Raw genomic sequence first — 22,360 nt, forward strand, 5'->3', positions numbered from 1 at the left:
CCAGAGTCTCCAGACTTCTCTCGATGCGACTAATGCGGCTACGGTCACCGTATACAACTTCTCCTGGGAGTCAAATAGCTAGTTCCCGATGCGCCACGGCCAGCATACTGAAACCCTTGCATCCTTACAGTGACGATGCAACACACAAATCGCGTCCCAATTGAATACTACAGGCCCTATGCCAACTTCCCTCCAAGCGACTTACGCGGCTACAGTCAACGTATGAAACTTCTGCTAGGAGTCAAGTATCTTGTCTCCGATGCACCACTGCCAGTTTACTGTAACCCCTGCACCCTCACAAAGACGATGCATAACACAATTTGCGTCGCGATTAAATACTATAGGCTCCATGCCGACTTTCCTTGAAGCGACTAAGGCGTATGGAACTTCTCCTGGAAGTCGAGTAGCTTGTTCCCAATGCACCGCTGCCAGTTTTTGTAACCATCGCACCCTCTCATTGACGATGCAACAAACAAATTGCATCGCGACTGAATACTACTGGCTCCATGACGACTTCACTCCAAGCGACTACCGTGGCTACGGTTACCGACTGGAACTTCTGCAGGGAGTAAAGTGACTTGTTTCCTATGCACCACAGCCAAATTACTGCAATCCTCACAGCCTCACATTGACGATGCAACACACTAATTGCGTCTCGATTGAATTCTACAGGCTACAAGCCGACTTCTCTCCATGCGGCTAAAGGGCCTTCGGCTACCATAAAGACGTTCTACTGGGAGTCAAGTAGCTTGTTTCCGATGCAGCACAACCAATTTACTGTAACCATCGAACACTCGCACTGAGAATGCAATATACAAATTGTGTAGCGATTTAATATTAGTGGCACCATCCGGACAAACCTGCAAGCGACTAACACAGCTATGGTCACCGTATGGAACTTCTCCTGGGAGTCAAAATGCTTTTTTATGATACGAAACTGCCAATTTACTGTAACCCTTTAGAAAACTACTGCGGAAGCAACGGGAACTTCACAGCAAACATAAACATAGCCAAAGCCTTGCAGACAAACAAACATGTAGTGTGAGGAGGGCTATGCGAGAGGCGTTCAATGAATTCGAAAGTAAAGTTCTATGTACTGACTTGGCAGAAAATCTTAAGAAATTTTGGTCTTATGTCAAAGCGGTAGGTGGATCAAAACAAAATGTCCAGACACTCTGTGACAAAAATGGTACTGAAACAGAGGATGACAGGCTAAAGGCCGAAATACTAAATGTCTTCTTCCAAAGTTGTTTCACAGAGGAAGATTGCACTGTAGTTCCCTCTCTAGATTGTCGCACATATGACAGAATGGTAGATATCGAAATAGACGACAGAGAGATAGAGAAACAATTAAAATCGCTCAAAAGAGGAAAGGCCGCTGGAACTGATGGGATACCATTTCGATTTTACACAGAGTACGCGAAGGAACTTGCCCCCGTTCTTGCAGCGGTGCACCGTAGGTCTCTCGAAGAGCGTAGCGTTCCAAAGGATTGGAAAAGGGCACAGGTCATCCCCGTTTTCAAGAAGGGACGTCGAACAGATGTGCAGAACTATAGACCTATGTCTCTAACGTCGATCGGCTGTAGAACTTGGAACACGTATTATGTTCGAGTATAATGACTTTTCTGGAGACTAGAAATCTACTCTGTAGGAATCAGCATGGGTTTCGAAAAAGACGATCGTGTGGAACCCAGCTCACGCTATTCGTCCACGAGACTCAGAGGGCCATAGATACGGGTTCCCAGGTAGATGCTGTGTTTCTTGACTTCCGCAAGGCGTTCGATACAGTTCCCCACAGTCGTTTAATGAACAAAGTAAGAGCATATGGACTATCAGACCAATTGTGTGATTCGATTGAAGAGTTCCTAGATAACAGAACGCAGTATGTCATTCTCAATGGAGAGAAGCCTTCCGAAGTAAGAGTGATTTCAGGTGTGCCGCAGGGGAGTGTCGTAGGACCGTTGCTATTCACAATATACATAAATGACCTTGTGGATAACATCGGAAGTTCACTGAAGCTTTTTGCGGATGATGCTGTAGTACATCGAGAGGTTGTAACAATGAAAAATTGTACTGAAATGCAGGAGGATCTGCAGCGAATTGACGCATGGTGCAGGGAATGGCAATTGAATCTCAATGTAGACAAGTGTAATGTGCTGCGAATACGTAGAAAGAAAGATCCTTTATCATTTAGCTACAATATAGCAGGTCAGCAACTGGAAGCAGTTAATTCCATAAATTATCTGGGAGTAGGCATTAGGAGTGATTTAAAGTGGAATGATCATACACTCCTGGAAATTGAAATAAGAACACCGTGAATTCATTGTCCCTGGAAGGGGAAACTTTATTGACACATTCCTGGGGTCAGATACATCACATGATCACACTGACAGAACCACAGGCACATAGACACAGGCAACAGAGCATGCACAATGTCGGCACTAGTACAGTGTATATCCACCTTTCGCAGCAATGCAGGCTGCTATTCTCCCATGGAGACGATCGTAGAGATGCTGGATGTAGTCCTGTGGAACGGCTTGCCATGCCATTTCCACCTGGCGCCTCAGTTGGACCAGCGTTCGTGCTGGACGTGCAGACCGCGTGAGACGACGCTTCACCCAGTCCCAAACATGCTCAATGGGGGACAGATCCAGAGATCTTGCTGGCCAGGGTAGTTGACTTACACCTTCTAGAGCACGTTGGGTGGCACGGGATACATGCGGACGTGCATTGTCCTGTTGGAACAGCAAGTTCCCTTGCCGGTCTAGGAATGGTAGAACGATGGGTTCGATGACGGTTTGGATGTACCGTGCACTATTCAGTGTCCCCTCGACGATCACCAGTGGTGTACGGCCAGTGTAGGAGATCGCTCCCCACACCATGATGCCGGGTGTTGGCCCTGTGTGCCTCGGTCGTATGCAGTCCTGATTGTGGCGCTCACCTGCACGGCGCCAAACACGCATACGACCATCATTGGCACCAAGGCAGAAGCGACTCTCATCGCTGAAGACGACACGTCTCCATTCGTCCCTCCATTCACGCCTGTCGCGACACCACTGGAGGCGGGCTGCACGATGTTGGGGCGTGAGCGGAAGACGGCCTAACGGTGTGCGGGACCGTAGCCCAGCTTCATGGAGACGGTGGCGAATGGTACTCGCCGATACCCCAGGAGCAACAGTGTCCCTAATTTGCTGGGAAGTGGCGGTGCGGTCCCCTACGGCACTGCGTAGGATCCTACGGTCTTGGCGTGCATCCGTGCGTCGTTGCGGTCCGGTCCCAGGTCGACGGGCACGTGCACCTTCCGCCGACCACTGGCGACAACATCGATGTACTGTGGAGACCTCACGCCCCACGTGTTGAGCAATTCGGCGGTACGTCCACCCGGCCTCCCGCATGCCCACTATACGCCCTCGCTCAAAGTCCGTCAACTGCACATACGGTTCACGTCCACGCTGTCGCGGCATGCTACCAGTGTTAAAGACTGCGATGGAGCTCCGTATGCCACGGCAAACTGGCTGACACTGACGGCGGCGGTGCACAAATGCTGCGCAGCTAGCGCCATTCGACGGCCAACACCGCGGTTCCTGGTGTGTCCGCTGTGCCGTGCGTGTGATCATTGCTTGTACAGCCCTCTCGCAGTGTCCGGAGCAAGTATGGTGGGTCTGACACACCGGTGTCAATGTGTTCTTTTTTCCATTTCCAGGAGTGTATAAAGTTGATCGTCGGTAAAGCAGATGCCAGACTGAGATTCATTGGAAGAATCCTAAGGAAATGCAATCCGAAAACAAAGGAAGTAGGTTACAATACACTTGTTCGCCCACTGCTTGAATACTGCTCGCCGGTGTGGGATCCGTATCAGATAGGGTTGATAGAAGAGATAGAGAAGATCCAACGGAGAGCAGCGCGCTTCGTTACAGGATCATTTAGTAATCGCGAAGGCGTTACGGAGATGATAGATAAACTCCAGTGGAAGACTTTGCAGGAGAGACGCTCAGTAGCTCGGTACGGGCTTTTGTTACGAGAACATACCTTCACCGAGGAGTCAAGCAGTATATTGCCGCCTCCTACGTATATCTCGCGAAGAGACCATGAGGATAAAATCGGAGAGATTAGAGCCTACACAGAGGCATACCGACAATCTTTCTTTCCACGAACAATACGAGACTGGAATAGAAGGGAGAATCGATAGAGGTACTCCAAGTACCCTACGCCACACACCGTCAGGTGGTTTGCGGAGAATGGATGTAGATGTAGATGTAGAACCTCACCTTTACGATGCAACACACAAACTGCGTCGCGATTGAATACTACAGGCTCCATGCCGAATTCTCTCCAAGCGCCAAACGCGGCTATGGTCGCCATATGGTACGTCTGCTGGGAGTTAATTAGCTTGCTTCCGATGCATCACTGCCAGTTTACTGCAACCCTCACAACCTCACATTGACGATGCAATAGCCAAATCGCGTCGCGATTTAATACTACAGGCAATACAGCATGGAGGCTGTAGTATTCAATCGCGACACTATTTGTGCATTTCATCGACAATGTGAGGGTGTGAGGGTTACAGTAAACATGCAGTGGTGCAGCGGTTACAAGTTATTTGGCTGCCAGAAGAAGTTCATTTGGTGACCGTTAGTCGTTTGGAGAGCAGACGGCATGGAGCCAGTAGTATTCAATTGCGACGCAATTTGTGACTTGGCCGGCCGGGGTGGCCGAGCGGTTCTACGCGCTACAGTCTGGAACCGCGTGACCGCTACGGTCGAAGGAGTGTGTTGTAAGCCACCTCCTTTGTTGATGGACTACATTTTCTAAGAACTCTCCCAATGAATGCACTATCCGAAAATTACCTCGAGCAATTAAACAGAGAACCGACTCGTGGAGATAACATCTTCGACCTACTGATAACAAACAGACCCGAACTTTTCGACTCTGTAAGTGCAGAACAGGGAATCAGTGATCATAAGGCCGTTGCAGCATCCCTGAATATGGAAGTTAATAGGAATAAAAAAAAAGGGAGGAAGGTTTATCTGTTTAGCAAGAGTAATAGAAGGCAGATTTCAGACTACCTAACAGACGAAATCGAAAATTTCTGTTCCGACACTGACAATGTTGAGTGTTTATGGGAAAAGTTCAAGGCAATCGTAAAAAGGGATTTAGACAGGTACGTGCCGAGCAAAACTGTGAGGGACGGGAAAAACCCACCGTTGTTCAACAACAAAGTTAGGAAACTACTGCGAAAGCAGAGAGAGCTTCTCTCCAAGTTTAAACGCAGCCAAAACCTCTCAGACAAACAGAAGCTAAACGATGTCAAAGTTAGCGTAAGGAGGGCTATGCGTGAAGCGTTCAGTGAATTCGAAACTAAAATTCTATGTACCGACTTGACAGAAAATCCTAGGAAGTTCTGGTCTTACGTCAAATCAGTAAGTGGCTCGAAACAGCATATCCAGACACTCCGGGGTGATGATGGCATTGAAACAGAGGATGACACGCGTAAAGCTGAAATACTAAATACCTTTTTCCGAAGCTGTTTCACAGAGGAAGACCGCACTGCAGTTTCTTCTCTAAATCCTCGCACAAACGAAAAAATGGCTGACATCGAAATAAGTGTCCAAGGAATAGAAAAGCAACTGGAATCACTCAACAGAGGAAAGTCCACTGCACCTGACGGGATACCAATTCGATTCTACACAGAGTACGCGAAAGAACTTGCCCCCCTTCTAACAGCCGTGTACCGCAACTCTCTAGAGGAACGGAAGGTTCCAAATGATTGGAAAAGAGCAAATGTAGTCCCAGTCTTCAAGAAGGGTCGTCGAGCAGATGCGCAAAACTATAGACCTATATCTCTGACGCGATCTGTTGTAGAATTTTAGAATATGTTTTTTTCTCGAGTATCATATCGTTTTTGGAAACCCAGAATCTACTCTGTAGGAATCAACATGGATTCCGGAAACAGCGATCGTGTGAGACCCAAATCGCTTTAATTGTTCATGAGACCCAGAAAATATTAGATACAGGCTCCCAGGTAGGTGCTATTTTCCTTGACTTCCGGAAGGCGTTCGATACAGTTCCGCACTGTCGCCTGATAAACAGAGTAAGAGCCTACAGAATATCAGACCAGCTGTGTGGCTGGATCGAAGAGTTTTTTGCAAACAGAACACAGCATGTTGTTATCAATGGAGAGACGTCTACAGGCGTTAAAGTAACCTCTGGCGTGCCACAGGGGAGTGTTGTGGGACCATTGTTTTTCACAATATATATAAATGACCTAGTAGATAGTGTCGGAAGTTCCATGCGGCTTCTCGCGGATGATGCTGTAGTATACAGAGAAGTTGCAGTATTAGAAAATTGTAGCGAAATGCAGGAAGATCTGCAGCGGATAGGCACTTGGTGCAGGGAGTGGCAACTGACCCTTAACATAGACAAATTTAATGTATTGCGAATGCATAGAAAGAGGGATCCTTTATTGTATGATTATATGATAGCGGAACAAACACTGCTAGCAGTTACTTCTGTAAAATATCTGGGAGTATGCGTGCGGAACGATTTGAAGTGGAATGATCATATAAAATTAATTGTTGGTAAGTTAAGTCTCATAGTGCTCAGAGCCATTTGAACCATTTTTTATTTTGTGACCTGCATCGTCAATGTGAGGACGTGAGGCTTACAGTAAACTGGCAGTGGTCAACGGAACAATTTAATTGACTTCCAGGAGAAGTTCCATACAATGATTGTAGCCACATATGTGGTTTGGAGAGAAGTCGGCATGGAGCCTGTGGTAGTCAATTGCGACGCTTTGTGTGATGCATCGTCAATGTGAGGGTCGGGGTACAGTAAACTGGCAGTGATGCATTGGAAACAAGATACTCTCCAAGGAGGTTCCGTACGGTGGCCATAGCTGCTTTAGTCGCTTGGAGATAAGCTGGCTTGGCGCCTGTACTATTCCATTGCGACACTGTCTGTGTGTTCCATCGACAATGTGAGGGTGCGAGGGTTACAGCAAACTGGCAGTGGTGCAGTGGGTACAAGTTATTTGACTCCCAGGAGAAGTTGCATTCGGTGACCGTAGCCGAGTTAGTGGCTTGGAGAGAAGTCAGCATGGAGTCTGTAGTATTCAATCGCGACTTAATTTCTATGTTGCATCGTTAATGAGAGGGTGTGAGGGTTACAGTAAACTGGCAGTGGTGTATCGTAAACAAGCTTTTTGACTCTTTGGTGAAGTTCCATACCGTGACCGTAGCCGAGTTAGTCGCTAGGAGAAAAGTCGACACAGAGCCTGCAGTATTCAATCGCGACGCAATTTGTGTGTTGCATGGTCAATGTGAGGGTGCGAGGGTTACAGCAAACTGGCAGCGGTGCATCGCAAACAAGCTACTTGTCTCCCAGCTGAAGTTGTTATCGGTGACCGTAGCCGCGTTAGACCCTTGGAGAGAAGTCATCATGGAGCCTGTAGTAATCAATCGCGACGTTATTTGTGTCGTCAGTCATCAGTTTGGGGGTGCGAGGGTTACAGTAAAGTGACAGTGTTCCATTGGAAACAAGCTACTTAATTCCAGGCCACATTATTTAATTTGTATAACGTTTTAGAGGTAATGTAATGAAAAAAGCCCACATGCACTTTCATGAAGTTGTAGTGAATTTCATATGTTATGTGACTGTTTACTGTCTGTGATTAAATTTTCAAGAACGAAAGTCAGTCGAGGGAAACCCAAGTCAAACCCCGATAAATAATGATACGAATTACGTTATTCACAATCAGATATATAGTAAGTCACTATGTGCCTGATCACGAGAGTAATGTACAATTACTCGTCGGATGTGCTCTTGACATCACGTGCTGTGGGATGGCATTTGTCCTACAGACATGGAAAACATAAATTGAAACTTAATGCAAATACACGTGTTTTTTTCATTATATTTCCTCTCAAATGTCACAGAAATTAAATAATATGACATGTAACGAAAAAATAGATTAATAATCAAGTCTGAGCGGGACTCGAGGCGTCGCCTCATACATGTTCATTTTACGAAGCTCTAACGCTAATCACTCGAGGCGCGCGGGGTGGCAGCGTGGTTAGAGGCGCCATGTCACGGATTGCATGGCCCCTCCCGTCGGAGGTTTCTAGCCCTCCCTTGGGAATGGATATGTGTGTGTGTGTATATGTGTGTGTGTGTGTGTGTTGTCCTTTGCATAAGTTAGTTTAAGTAGTGTGTAAGGTCTAGGGACCGATGATCTCAGCAGTTTGGTCCCTTAGGAATTCACACACATTTGGACATTTTAATCCCTTTGAGACGCCCGCTAAAACCGCTGGGCTGAACAGGTAATTAGGATTGTGGAAAGGGCCAAATAAGGTTAGTGTCAGTTTCACCTTCTAACGGTAATTTATTGTAATTTAATAACACATTTACAACCAAAGCGGCACATAGCCGAACCAAATGCAACTCTTTCACGGCTGAAGGCCTTCAAACAAGAAATCTTAACAAATCAACAAGATAAAAATCCAGTTATAATAGCAATAAAATAATTTAAAAAAAAAAACATCTATCACAGCTAAGTGGAAAACCTCAAAGCAAAGTAGATAGAACGAACATATGCAAGGCGCAATACAAATGGCTGATGTTTGAATTAAGTTTCAAAATTTTAGAACATATTACTATAGACTTTTAAAGACAGAAGGCCACAATCTTAAAAAACAAAAAATCTTAAATATCAACAAGATAAAAAATGCAATTAAATGGCAAATAAAAAAAACATATATCACAGATAAGTGGAAAGCCTCAAGGCAAAGCAGATAGAAGAAACATATGCAAGTTGCGTTACCAATGGCTGAAGGCCACCATTAAGTCCCAAAATTTTAAAAATATATTACCATAATCTTTTAAAGGCAGAAGGCCGCAATGTTTAAGCTTTAAAGATAATTTACAGAATAAGGTTGCAAGACTGGAAGCCCACAATTAATTTTGCAAAATTTTTAAGAAAAAAGGAATAGTAACCTTGAACCCTAAATTTTAAGTAGCTGACAGCAGATAATTAACACCGGTGGGGAAGACAATAAAGACAACGCCACTCAGACGCCTCCAGGGAGGTCGATCTGCCCTCGTTCACTTAGGCGAGACAGGTGTTGAGCCCAGTTACACTTGATCCGTCTGAACCCAACCAGGGGACAGCCACTGACCGACCGACACAACGCCTTGTTTCCCATCAATCAGTACACGAGAACTCAAACAGAATAGGTTACAAACGTGATAATCCACAATGGAGAATGTATTAGCTGTCAAAATTACACACCATTTTGGACAGCGACAACGGGTGAGGAAAGGACGCTATCTGAAATTATGTTAGTGGCCAGGGCAGGTAACCGGAACACTAACGGCCACAAGGCAGAAAATTCCACTGGTGCACTCGAATTGTAGTCAACCAAAATAGTTAATTGCACCGCATGGCGGTTAAATTTCAGCAGCAGAAACACTCGGTGTTGCTCACAGGAAAACCTCCCCAAGAGCAAACCACCGAAACCAACCACCACAACATGAATGGACGCGGCTTGGGTACTTGAAACCATTACTCAACTTTGACTTCCTGGGTCTGTGAACCACGAAGCTCGTAGCGATCGGACAGCTTCACACACGCTCCGACACTGCGCAGGGGCTGCCAGCGGCCCCAGCCGACTTCACCACGCGGAGATACTTCCCTCGTCCGCAACAACCGACCGACTCACTGCCAGTAGGCCGACAATATTTAAAACAAGTCGTCAGTGGAAATGACACCAACTACACACACAGTTTGACAAACACTTGCACAAAGACTTGAACGATACTCAGCAGTGGCTGTACAATCACGAAGATAAATCGGTAGTGTGGTGTCACCGCCAGACACCACACTTGCTAGGTGGTAGCTTTAAATCGGCCGCGGTCCATTAGTACATGTCGGACCCGCGTGTCACCACTGTCAGGGATCGCAGACCGAGCGCCACCACAAGGCAGGTCTCGAGATACGGACTAGCACTCGCCCCAGTTGTACGGACGACGTAGCTAGCGATGCACACTGACGAAGCCTGGCTCATTTGCAGAGCAGATAGTTAGAATAGCCTTCAGCTAAGTCAATGGCTACGACCTAGCAAGGCGCCATTAGTAACATTGCATGTATCTAAAGAGTCTCACTTGTATCGCCACAATCTCCAGATGTACCAAAAGGATGGATTAAAGTTAAGTATTCCAGAAGCTACGTACTTTTCTTTATAGCATTCATTACGTATCCTGTTTCAGACCTCACGCCATCCTGCTTTAGCTTAGCGCGTGCCTTTCGGCTTCCTCTCATTGTGTCTAGGCTGTCTTGTCTAGACACAACAGGTAGTCGTTTCACACACACGCAGCCGGCTCATGAACGATCGGCGAGCCAAAATGTGTCGTCCGGTAGGACGACCGACCCACGATCCACCAAGACCGTGGCGCGGCTCAAGTGATGCGCGGCGGCAATTGTCGGGCGAGCCATGTCGACGCAGACCTCACAGCTCCAACCCGACTGCACTAGTGCCGCATTGCAATCCCCGACTGGTAGGTCCGGACTGCGCTCCAGATGCGTTCCAACTGACTGGCAGACCCGAACTCGCGACAGACTGCCTTACGACAGACAACCACTGAAGTAATAGCAGTCGAGCAAATACAACGACAGGGGATATATCGATACGCGCTGCTAGTGCTGGTCACGGTCAGTCAAAGCAGCAACTCAGTGACAGTAGTAATTTAAATTAACGTAGTGACGTGGAAGTACTTTAAAAACAGGGTGTCAAAAACATGATGGCGGGAACATGAGCCACGCACGGCTCAACCTTGACCATCATGTACTCTAACGTCCGCCACCTAAGCAAAGATACATAAGCCACATAATAGACCCGTGAAACCTCTCTCGCGATTTTCTGGGAATTGCCAGAGTAGTTCACCTTACTACTTGCAGATTATGCTGTTTTAAAGGCCTACTAGAGGTGTACAAAGTTTGAAGTAAATCTGTGATACCACCGTCCTGACCTGTCCTTGTTAGACCTGAGCTCTCTCCACACAAAGTAGTCGCACACTGACAGGTCAGCCGACCTGTGTGGCCAGCTAGGGTCGCAACCAGACTGACCTCTGTTACAACTCTGTCAGGCGTGAAGACTGTGTGAATGTGCTCCAAGGTTCGGCCAGCTGTATGGGCAATTGCTCCGTCCTGTTGGAAGTAACTGTAGGTCTTTTCCTTCTCCGTTAAAGAGTCACAAAATGCTTCAAAACGTTGGAAATTTAACACTTCGAAGTCATCATGTGATGGAAAAAGGTGGGTCCAATATTGCTGCGTGCAGACATTGCACACCAAATCCCAACTTTCTGACCATGCAACGGTGTTTCGTGGAAGTTATGCGGATTCTCCACTGCCTTGAACCTGTGATTCTGTGAACTGACAAAGCACTTAGGTAAAACCAGGCTTCATCAGCCATAAAGAAGAGACCGATATCCAAGCCATTCGTTGTTATCCCAGCGAACCGTCACTCACAAAACGGGAGGCGCTGAGGAGCATCTGCCGGTTTTAATACACGAACAACAGACACTCGGTAGGGATGCATGTGCGGGTCCAGATGGAGTACCCGTCCGCATGATTGACGTGTTATGGCAGTCCTTTGCGACAGACGTCGGGTTGATTCGGTAGGAGTCTGAAGCATTTTCTAGAGAACTGCGGCCACGTTTTCTAGTATGCAGACACGTTTTGGTATATTTTTGACTTGTTAAGGCCGGCCGGAGTGGCCGAGCGGTTCTAGGCGCTTCAGTCTGGAACCGTGCGACCGCTACGGTCGCAGGTTCGAATCCTGCCTCGGGCATGGATGAGTGTGATGTCCTTGGTTAGTTAGGTTTAAGTAGTTCTAAGTTCTAGGGGCCTGATGACCTCAGCTGTTAAGTCCCATAGTGCTTAGAACCCTTTGAACCATTTTTGACTTGTTAAAAACAGATCCTGTCTGATATCATTTTCGCACTAAGCGTTGCATGGCACTCTTTGACACCATTAAACTTCTCAGCAAACAACTGACCCCACCGTTTCCACGACACTGTTGTTTCGTAACTTTCCACAACGAACACCTGCTGCTCCACTGTGAGTACCATCGTCCCCCATGCACTGCTCCACTCACACTGACACAACCCGCACTACGATCCGAACCGTTGTGGACCACGTAATGTGAGTATGGTCATTTGCTTACATTCACGTCCAATCATTGCATTCACGTCCAATCGTATTCACTCGCCCGGTCCACTTTTATTTACCCCATCCTATGTTTGCTATGGGTTGGGAACACTGCTACAAAGCTCGTTTACACCGAACTAACAGTAAACATAATTCGCCGAGAAGACTAACATTTTGCAGAATTTACCATGATACCATAAATTGTAATGTCGAAGTATCTTCATTAATATTTGCCACAATTTTTGCAGAACATTATACGACATCTCACACACTGCAGTATCAAAATATGTCACCTCACCATTTCTTTAACTCCACCTCACACCACAGTGAATGACGAAAACTCGTGTAATTGGAATAATAAAAAAAAATTAATTTCTTATTACAAATACAAGCACGCTAATACTCTCACGACAGTCCGCAGGTGTACAATGAGTAAATTGTAAATTGCCTAAGAGCAGTGGAGCCCTAAAGCTATTGGCTGAGAGCAGTAGCACATGATTAATAAATAATACAAATCATATGGATACCGTGGAATTGTGACATTATGAGTCGCTCTTGCTCAAGCGCTGTAAGGCTAAGATATATACTTAACACGAGGCAGCTAATTATTTACATTGCAAGCATATTTTTCGGCAAGAATGGATGCATTTACACAGTAGGCAGAGATTCATGCTCATAAGATGTTCAATTTTTTGCGTACCTTAGCAGTTTCACCAATTTTCAGAGTTGATGTCATACTAATTCACCAATTTTACCAACTCTGATAAACTGGCCTACCAAGTTGTCAATTTTACAGCCAATTGTGCCAATTACCTACCAACCTACCAAACTTTCAGTGACACCTGCTCCAGATTTGTCAGTTTCCTATCAATTTAATAAAAAAAGAAACTTGGTACAGTTGACAGATAGAAGACTCCGCTGTGCTACAAGCTTAACTCCTAGCACTTTATAAACTGCGTGTTGTTATTGACTGACAGGGTTAAAAGAGTGAAAAGCGAAGTTATTATAGGATACATTTTTTGTCTACGTATATACATCACTGGCCATTAAAATTGCTACACAATGAAGATGACGTGCTTCATGATCAGCTTTCCAGAGCATTCACACAAGGTTGGCGCTGGTGGCGACAACTACAACGTGCTGACATGAGGAAAGTTTCCAACCGATTTCTCATTCACAAACAGCAGTTGACCGGCGTTGCCTGGTGAAACGTTGTCGTGATTCCTCGTGTAAGGAGGAGAAATGCGTACCATCATGTTTACGATTTTGATAAAAGTCGGATTGTAACCTATCGCGATTGCGGTTTATCGTATCGCGACATTGCTGCTCACGTTGGTCGAGATCAAATGACTGTTAGCAAAATATTGAATCGGTGGGTTCAGGAGGGTAATACGGAACGCCCTGCTGGATCCCAACGGCCTCGTATTACTAGCAGTCGAGATGACAGGCATCTTATCCGCATGGCTGTAACAGTTCGTGCAGCCACGTCTCGATCTCTGAGTCAACAGATGGGGACGTTTGCAAGACAACAACCATCTGCACCAACAGTTCGACGGCGTTTGCAGAAGCATGGAGTATCAGCTCGGAGACCATGGCTGCGGTTACCCTTGACGCTGCACGACAGACAGGAGCGCCTGCGATGTTGTACTCAACGACGAACCTGAGTGCACGAATGACAAAACGTCATTTTTTCGGATGAATCCAGGTTCTGGTTTCAGCATCATGATGGTTGCATCCGTGTTTGGCGACATCGCGGTGAACGCACATTGGAAGCGTGTATTCGTCGTCGCCATACTGGCGCATCACGCGGCGTGATGGTATGGGGTGCCATTGTGTACATGTCTCGGTTACCTCTTGTTCGCATTGACGGCACTTTGAACAATGGACGTTACATTTCAGATGTGTTACGACCCGTGACTCTACCGTTCTTTCGATCCCTGCGAAACCCTACATTTCAGCAGGATAATGCACGACCGCATGTTGCTGGACCTGTACGGGCCTCTCTGGATACAGAAAATGTTACCGAGCGAGGTGGCGCAGTGGTTAGACACTGGACTCGCATTCGGAAGGACGACGGTTCAATCCCGCGTCCGGCCATCCTGATTTAGGTTTTCCGTGATTTCCCGAAATCACTCCAGGCAAATGCCGGGATGGTTCCTCTGAAAGGGCACGGCCGACTTCCTTCCCCATCCTTCCCTATTCCGATGAGACCGATGACCACGCTGTCTGGTCTCCTTCCCCAAACCAACCAACCAACCAGAAAATGTTCGACTGCTGCCGTGGCCAGCACATTCTCCAGATCTCTCACCAACTGGTAACGTCTGGTCAATGGTGGCCGAGCCAGTCACTACTCTTGATAAACTGTAGTATCGTGTTGATGCTGCATGGGCAGATGTACCTGTACACGCCATCCAAGCTCTGTTTGACTCAATGTCCAGGCGTATCAAGACAGTTATTACGGCCAGAGGTGGTTGTTCTGGATACTGATTTCTCAGGATCTATGAACCCCAATTGCGTGAAAATGTAATCACATGTCAGTTCTAGTATAATATATTTGTACAATGAATACCCGTTTATCATCTGCATTTCTTCTTGGTGTAGCAATTTTAATGGCCAGTAGTGTACATTGTAAACTCTCCCTAGCTATTACTGCTCTCCTCTTCTTCACAGAGCCGGCCACGCGCATTCACGGCAACCACTCGCCAGGTGTCCTCACTTCCTACACATCGTGAAAACCACCTCCAGTGAATACTGAAGCCGCTCCAGGGCACAGTGACCGTTCAGATTACATAGTGTGCATCTTACGACATACAGACCACCGTCCACGTCTCTTGTATTGCCTCTAAATTCTAGCACCGGATCGTGGGCTGCAAGAGGGACAACAAAAGCTATGTCATAACATTACTAATTGATCATCACAGGTCAGCACATCTACAACAATGCACATAGAACTGTTCCCTAAGTCTTGCATGGAAGCAGTATAAGAGTAGCTACTGCTCTCACGGGAACTGACATTGTTAGTAACAAAAAAGAATTGACACAATATTTACTGTGAGACTTCTTCTGTCCAGCTGATGGCTCCTGCTGCTGCTCCCACTGTTGGCACTTCATACTGGACTAAGTGCAGACAAAAAAATGATAGCGCACATGCAGTCAAACTAAAAATTGCTCGAATAATCGGGGTTGAGCTGGCGCGCCACTGGTAGATGGAACATAATGTCGATGGGCGGGGGGCGCAAGGATGCAAGAGACGGGATGGCTTTCATAGGACAGTGACACAATGATGTCAGAATTCCAGGAGTGACGAGGTCGCGGCCTTGGGGATGAGACGACGTCAGAATTTCTGAAATGATGATGTCATGGCCTTGTGCGTACGTTCCCGGATGTGAGATGCCAAAATTCTTGGAATGATGATGTCAAAAGCGTGCTGATGTCATCATTGAATTTTACCAGAACCCACTGTGCCCCTCTACTATTGTAGGGGAATGAAATAGTTGAAACTTCCTGGCGGATTAAAAGTGTGTGCCGGACCGAGACTCAAACTTGGGACGTTTGCCTTTCAAGGGCAAGTGCTCTACCAGCTGAGCTACCTAAACACGATTCACGACCTGTCCTCACAGCCTTACTTCCGCCAGTACCTCGTTTCCAATCTACCATACTTCACAGAAACTCTACTGTGAGGACGGGTCGTGAGTCCTGCTTGGGTAGCTCAGCTGGTACAGCTCCTGCCTGCTAAAGGCAAAGGGCCGAGTTCGAATCTCGATCTGGCACACAGTTTTAAACGGCCAGGAAGTTTAATATCAGCGCACACTCCGCTGCAGAGTGAAAATTTCATTCTGGAAACATCCCCCAGGCTGCGGTAAGGCCATGTCTCTGCAAGGAGTGCCAGTTCTGGACGTTTCGCAGGAGAGCTTCTGTGGAGTTTGGAAGGTAGAAGACGAGGTTCTGGCGGACGTAAAGCTGTGAGAAAGGGACCTGAGTCGTGCTTGGGCAGCTAGGCTGGTAGTGCACTTGCCCGCTAAAGGCAAAGGTCCCCAGTTCGAGTCTCCGTCCGGCACACAGTTTTAATCGGCCAGGAAGTTTCCTTATCAGCGCACACTGCGCTGCAGAGTGAAAATTTCATTCTGGAATGAAATAATCTATTAAGAAACTAATATTACGCAAGTTGTGTGTCAGTGTGAAGTGGCAACCATTTCTCCCAGTCCGGGCGATGGACCAGAAATGCTGACGTATAAATTGAGTGCTCGGTGATATCTCAATCCGTGTTAGCTAGAACTTAGTTGAGAATGACTTGCGGAAGTTTTGAGGGTCCGTGCTGTGTGGTGTATCTACGAGTCCGTTTAACCAGCTTTATTCGTGTTCGGAAATTAAGAGCTGTTACATTACAGTGAGGACATTTGCTACGTTACACGTACGGGAGCAGTAGGAAGGTTCTTCCGGACGTCGTTAAATGCGCATCAGTATCTGTCGCGGGGCTATTGTAGTCGCGCAGAGTACTTTGTGCCATTACTCAAACACAACGGTCGGCGATACGAATGAAGCGGCAGGCGTTAAACGTTCTGTCGATATCGACGTCTCTGGAGCTGAGATTCTCTGCGTTCCTACCGTAGAGAACAGGAGAGGACTGCGTTGTAGCTTTTGTTGGGCATCATTTCCATTCCTTGGTATGCAGAGACAGTGTCCTCATTTTTTTATGTATCATTTATACTGAGCCACTGCAAAAGATAATTTATGCACATACACAGGTAATTCATATGATGAAATAGCGATGACGAAGTGCTTATCGTTATGCTGAGGATGCTTATGGCTCTATAATCGACAGTGAGGATTGAAGAGTTGGCAGAAGAGCCAACACCGTGTTGCTAGAGGAGGCCGAAATGCACGCTTTTAAGCTCACGCAGATTGGCGTGAGGTCTGGAACAAGGTAAAGTAACTATCCTATAAAGAAAAGAACGTAGTTCTTGGAATACTTAACTTTAATACACAATTGGAGAACATCGCTCTTGTTTAGACATTATTAACAATCTCAATATAACTGGTAATGGCGCCTTGCTAGGTCGTAGGAAATGACGTAGCTGAAGGCTATGCTAACTATCGTCTCGGCAAATGAGAGCGTATTTGTCAGTGAACCTTTCCTAGCAAAGTCGGCTGTACAACTGGGGCGAGTGCTAGTACGTCTCTCTAGACCTGCCGTGTGGCGGCGCTCGGTCTGCAATCACTGACAGTGGCGACACGCGGGTCCGACGTATACTAACGGACCGCGGCCGATTTAAAGGCTACCACCTAGCAAGTGTGGTGTCTGGCGGTGACACCACAAGGATTGCGTTGAGATTCCTGGTAACGGTAGATATGTATTTTGACGGGCATAGGACTGAAAGGAGTATTACATAAAAAGGATGGACAGATGGACCACATTGTGAATCTCATAGCTGGGGCATGGGTGTCAGAAGATGTTTAGAATTCTACTTAGGCAGGAGAAAGGCGTGGAGAAACGGGTAGAGTGTGCTAAAGTTGCTAGCCTGGGTAGATTACAGTTGTGACTCCAAGATCAGGAAAGGGCGTATGGTTAGACTTAATTTGGGAAAAGATGAGGAGTGCTTAGAGATGCAGAGAAGATTAGATGCATTCGAGGAGAGGCAAATGTGCAAACGTACTGCGGCCGCTGCTGAGTGCCGTCTCCCTTACAGACCAACATGCTGCACAGCTATCGCAAAACGACTTAACATTTCACGTTTTGTTCAGTCTTTGACCATCAGAAGTCGCTTGACATCGAACGATTTCTTCCACACTACAAGATATAATTGGAATCCACCTACCCATAGTTAGTAGTACCGTGTGCGTCAGAAATAATTAACGAGGCAGTGTGCGACAGGAGTCAAGCGTGGTCTACGTTTCTGTCATTCCGACGCCGACGTAGGGAGCCCTTTACCGTTAGTCACGCCAGTCTCGGCGTACGAATTATAAGAATATTCGACTGCCGCTTGAACTACTCGCGGATGCCGTCATTGCGGCCCTCGGACCCTGTAGCAACGACCTGGAACATTTTGCCGGACGATGGGTACAATTCCGAACCTATCCCATCTTAAAATGGCGACACGCAGGTTCATATCGATCTGCAGAGTCACCTGCCCTCTTACCTTCGTATTGGAGACTGCCATGTCATCGTGTGTTCCGGTTGCGGTCAGGAGGGCCATTTGCGGTCTGAGTGCGTGCACAGACGTGTCGCGCAGCTCCAGCTGTCAGAAATGTCAGCGCCACCCACGCTCATCGCCATCAGTAATTTAGACGGCAGCCCTCGCCACGCCTACGACTTCGCCCAGCCTGTCGCATGATCTCTCCGATCAGCACACCCTACCACACCACCAACCTTCTACACGACGACATAGCCGCCACCGGGACTCCAGCGTCGGACGCCACGGAGACAGGTACCTCTCCACAGCACAAGCTTGACTCCTTCAGTACACCAACCATGGCCTTCGAGCCTGGTCGACGCTCCTCCTCGCCGTCGTCCGACACTGAGGAACACGTGCGCAAATAACGATCACCGCGTCGGCGCAAACGTCGTCGCTGCTCTCCCACAGATCCACGCGACACTCTTACCCAAGACGATGGAGAAGTGGCCCAGCCAGTCAACGGTCTCATGCAGAAATCGGCCGATGCCACAAGTGCAGGATGCGCAATCTGTAAAGGCCGCCACAAACATAGTACCGATGGTGCGCAGGTTGACACGGCTGTCTCCCTGGCGACGCCTCATGATCTCTGTCACAAAGACAAAGTTACACTGGACGGACAATCGCCCAGGGGGCGTGGAGTGACGACGTGGAGGACGAAATGTCTCCTCCGTGGCACTGTCTACCTTCCCTGAGGGGAATCGAAGCAAGGCAGGATGGGCAATTGTTGCGTTCCTCACCCCACACTGCTCCCAGCAGTGGTAGAGGCAAGTCCACCACTCTAGCGCAGACGTACCGGTTCATCACACTGAGCATCAATCAGCACCTCACCAGTGCTGCAGTTCTTCGATGATATGCTTTAGGCCTCTGACATTGACGTCGCCCTTTCTCAGGAAGTTAACAGCAGTGACTCATACACGCCTGTAGGCGATCTCTCGGGATGTGGAGTGGCCTTTTACAAATGCAAATGGATCCCAGTCATAGGCATGACACACCTCCCATCCGAATGGGGCGGATGGTGCATGGCTCACGTGCAAGTCGTCAGCACCTATGCCCCATTGGACTTCACGAATCGTCGGCAGCGGTCCACGGTTTTCGCAGATGACGTGAGCCCCCGGTTTCTGGAAGCTATGATCACTTTGTTGTGCGTGGTGATTTGACCTGCGTCCTCCACCAGGAGGACCAGACACCTGGTTATACATGAGCTGGTGCGTTTCTGGCGCCAGTTACCATCGATAGTCATTTTGATCTTTGAGTCGACTTCGATACTTATTTGTCTTTTGCTCATTTATGGCGGCGCGGATTTAACGGCAGCGAGTGCGCTCTGCTGGGGAGGTGTGTCGGGATCGGCGGTGAGCGACAGTCACGTGGTACTATGTACGTAGGCAGGACGGCAAGAGGACGAGTCGGACAACGAAGGAGCGGGGCCAACGGCTACGGCGTGTTGAGTCGTGAGGGCAGATCCACCGCCCATGGTGATTTGGTTTACCTAGAGGTCGGAAGGACAAGCTCCTTCGAGTCTGTTATAAGCTACGCCTGCCGATTGAATTGGAGTCGCCGAGTTGCTTCGGTGGGTTGCGTGCGGCTTAATTGAACATGCCTGTGTACTAAAAATCCTTTGGAATTGTTTTAGTTGTTTATCGCTTATCTCGGTGTCGTGACTAACTATCTTGACGGCAGTAGAGGAAGTGTGGCTAAGCCCAACCAACCGACATGAAGTGTGGTTAAAGCGTAGCTAGAAGTGCAACGAGTAGTGAGTAAATTCGGCTCTGGTGTTTCAAGACACGCAGAGATACGTACTCTATTCTACCTTGTAGTTCATTTGGTAGTTTGGCGTGTAATGTGCGCCGAGATAATTCTTGTCATCTTAACCTTAGGGCATGATTTTTAGCGAACTAATTAATCAAAGTTTAAGGGCTGGCACTGGCCAAGTAACTCACGGAGGCTAATTTGTTTCTATTCAGTTGTATTGATCACCTGTTCTCTAGATAAGATTGTGCAGTTTATGTCACAGAATAATGTCTGCCGTTGATGTGTGTTGTGTTACAGATAATTGGCGGTGGTCGACGCGAGCATACTGGGAGCAGAGCACAAGGGGGGGGGGGGGGGGGGGGGACAGAGAGATATTTAAGGCCCTGTCCTCTCCTTTAAATTTGAGTTATGTTGTCACTGTTGCATGATTCCATCTATCCGGTGGAGAATTATAGCATCTGAAGTTCAATTTCAGTGCAAAGATGAGTACATTTCTATGTCATTTCCTGTCTCGTGGATCTCTCGTATTGATTTGAATCCTTGGTCTGCTTGCGTCTATCTCTAATTCACACGCAATATTGAAGCAACCTCATTTTACGGGTATTGGCATATGATCATGTTCTAGTTGTAATCATTCTAAGAATATTGTTGATTAATCAACTCAGTAAGTAAATTTGAAGATAGGTTTTGTCAAAATTAAAGGACCTTCTTAATTGTTTTAGTCATTTGTAGATACTTTTGTTAAGGAAAGTTGGCTAGCCAAACCTTAAAAGATCTATGTTCTTACCCTAAATCTGTTCCTCAGCTGATTGGAAGTAGGCCTAATGAGAGTTCTGATGGGAATTGTATGGACATTTATACTATTTAACTAAAGCTTTACCTGAGTATATTTACCTATTCATATTCAAATTTCAAGTTTTATGGGTCTTGTTCCGGTTAAAGAAATCTGTTTGTTATTTGTCCAAGTGATCTGGCCTTGTAAGGCAGTCACCTGTATTATTGAAATTGTGGTTTTATAATGCTTTTGATTGTAATAAAATATGTAGCAACTACAACGGATTACTATTGTGATTTCGGTGTGTCACTACCATTACACATTGCAATACACCATGCCCAACAGGCACACCATCTCGTTGATGTCTGGGAGAAGATTCATGACGATGTACCAGTTGTATCTATTATACAGCACTTTCTGCGAGCAGACTCGACCGACGTCTTTGTCCACTTTGAAAATGTAGTCTCCCAAACAGAAAACGGCCCCCTGCGTTTTTGGGCCATATCTCCATCATTGGCACAACCATTCTGCTATATCAGTTGGTTTGACGCAGCAAAGGATTCCAATAGCTTAACACTTCCTGTCTTGGAGACCCACAATGCTGACAACGTACTGCCACTACATGGGCGTTCTGTGTAAAGTGTCTCCACAGTACGCGTCCACATTACACTGGTGGTTCAAGCGTGTGGAACCTGCAGTCACGAAGGTGTTCATGCAGTGTGGCAAGGAAGCAGCGGCACGACATCAGGACACTGCTAAGAGGAAACGTCGGCGTACTGAAGCCCATCTCCTCACAACCCAAGGCAACAAATCGTATGGCATCATGGCGCCTTCACGAAGGCAGGACCTTCTGCCGAGGAATAGCGCTCCATGATCCACGCTGTATCAGACCATCGTTGTCGACGTCGAGTTTACGTCTCTACCATCACTATATCCGATGATACTCGCCAGACAAAGCAAGGGGCGTTGGTACCTGCCTTCGCTGACCACTAATGTCACTTTTAAGAGGAAAATCAGACGGCTGCGCCAGTTTCTGATGACCTCCTCCCCGTTACTGAACGGATACTCACCATTGCAGAGTCGACACCAATGATGTCTGTGATCACCACGGATTAGTTGGCGGACACGATCGATAAGGGGGCAAAGAACAGGTCGCTGGGACCAGATGGTTTCCAGTTGAGTTCTATCAGGCATTCACCACCTAGGCTAAGCGCAAATTGAGGCGTGCATAGCACGTGTGACGTGACACGACACTACAGCGCGACGCACACGTTCCGCGCGAGTCGCGGTGGTCCAATGCATATTGCGACGCGTACACGTACTTTGCACGCGCCTATTGACGACGCTCTGCGCTGACAGAACCAAAGCGCGTGCACCCTTTTATCTTCCTTAAACCATTTTACAGAAACTGCCATGAAAATATATGATTTTGGCTTTACTTCTGGCTTTATATGTCAGCTT

The sequence above is a fragment of the Schistocerca americana genome, chromosome 7 (genome assembly GCF_021461395.2).
Source record: "Schistocerca americana isolate TAMUIC-IGC-003095 chromosome 7, iqSchAmer2.1, whole genome shotgun sequence".
Lineage (NCBI taxonomy): Eukaryota > Metazoa > Arthropoda > Insecta > Orthoptera > Acrididae > Schistocerca > Schistocerca americana.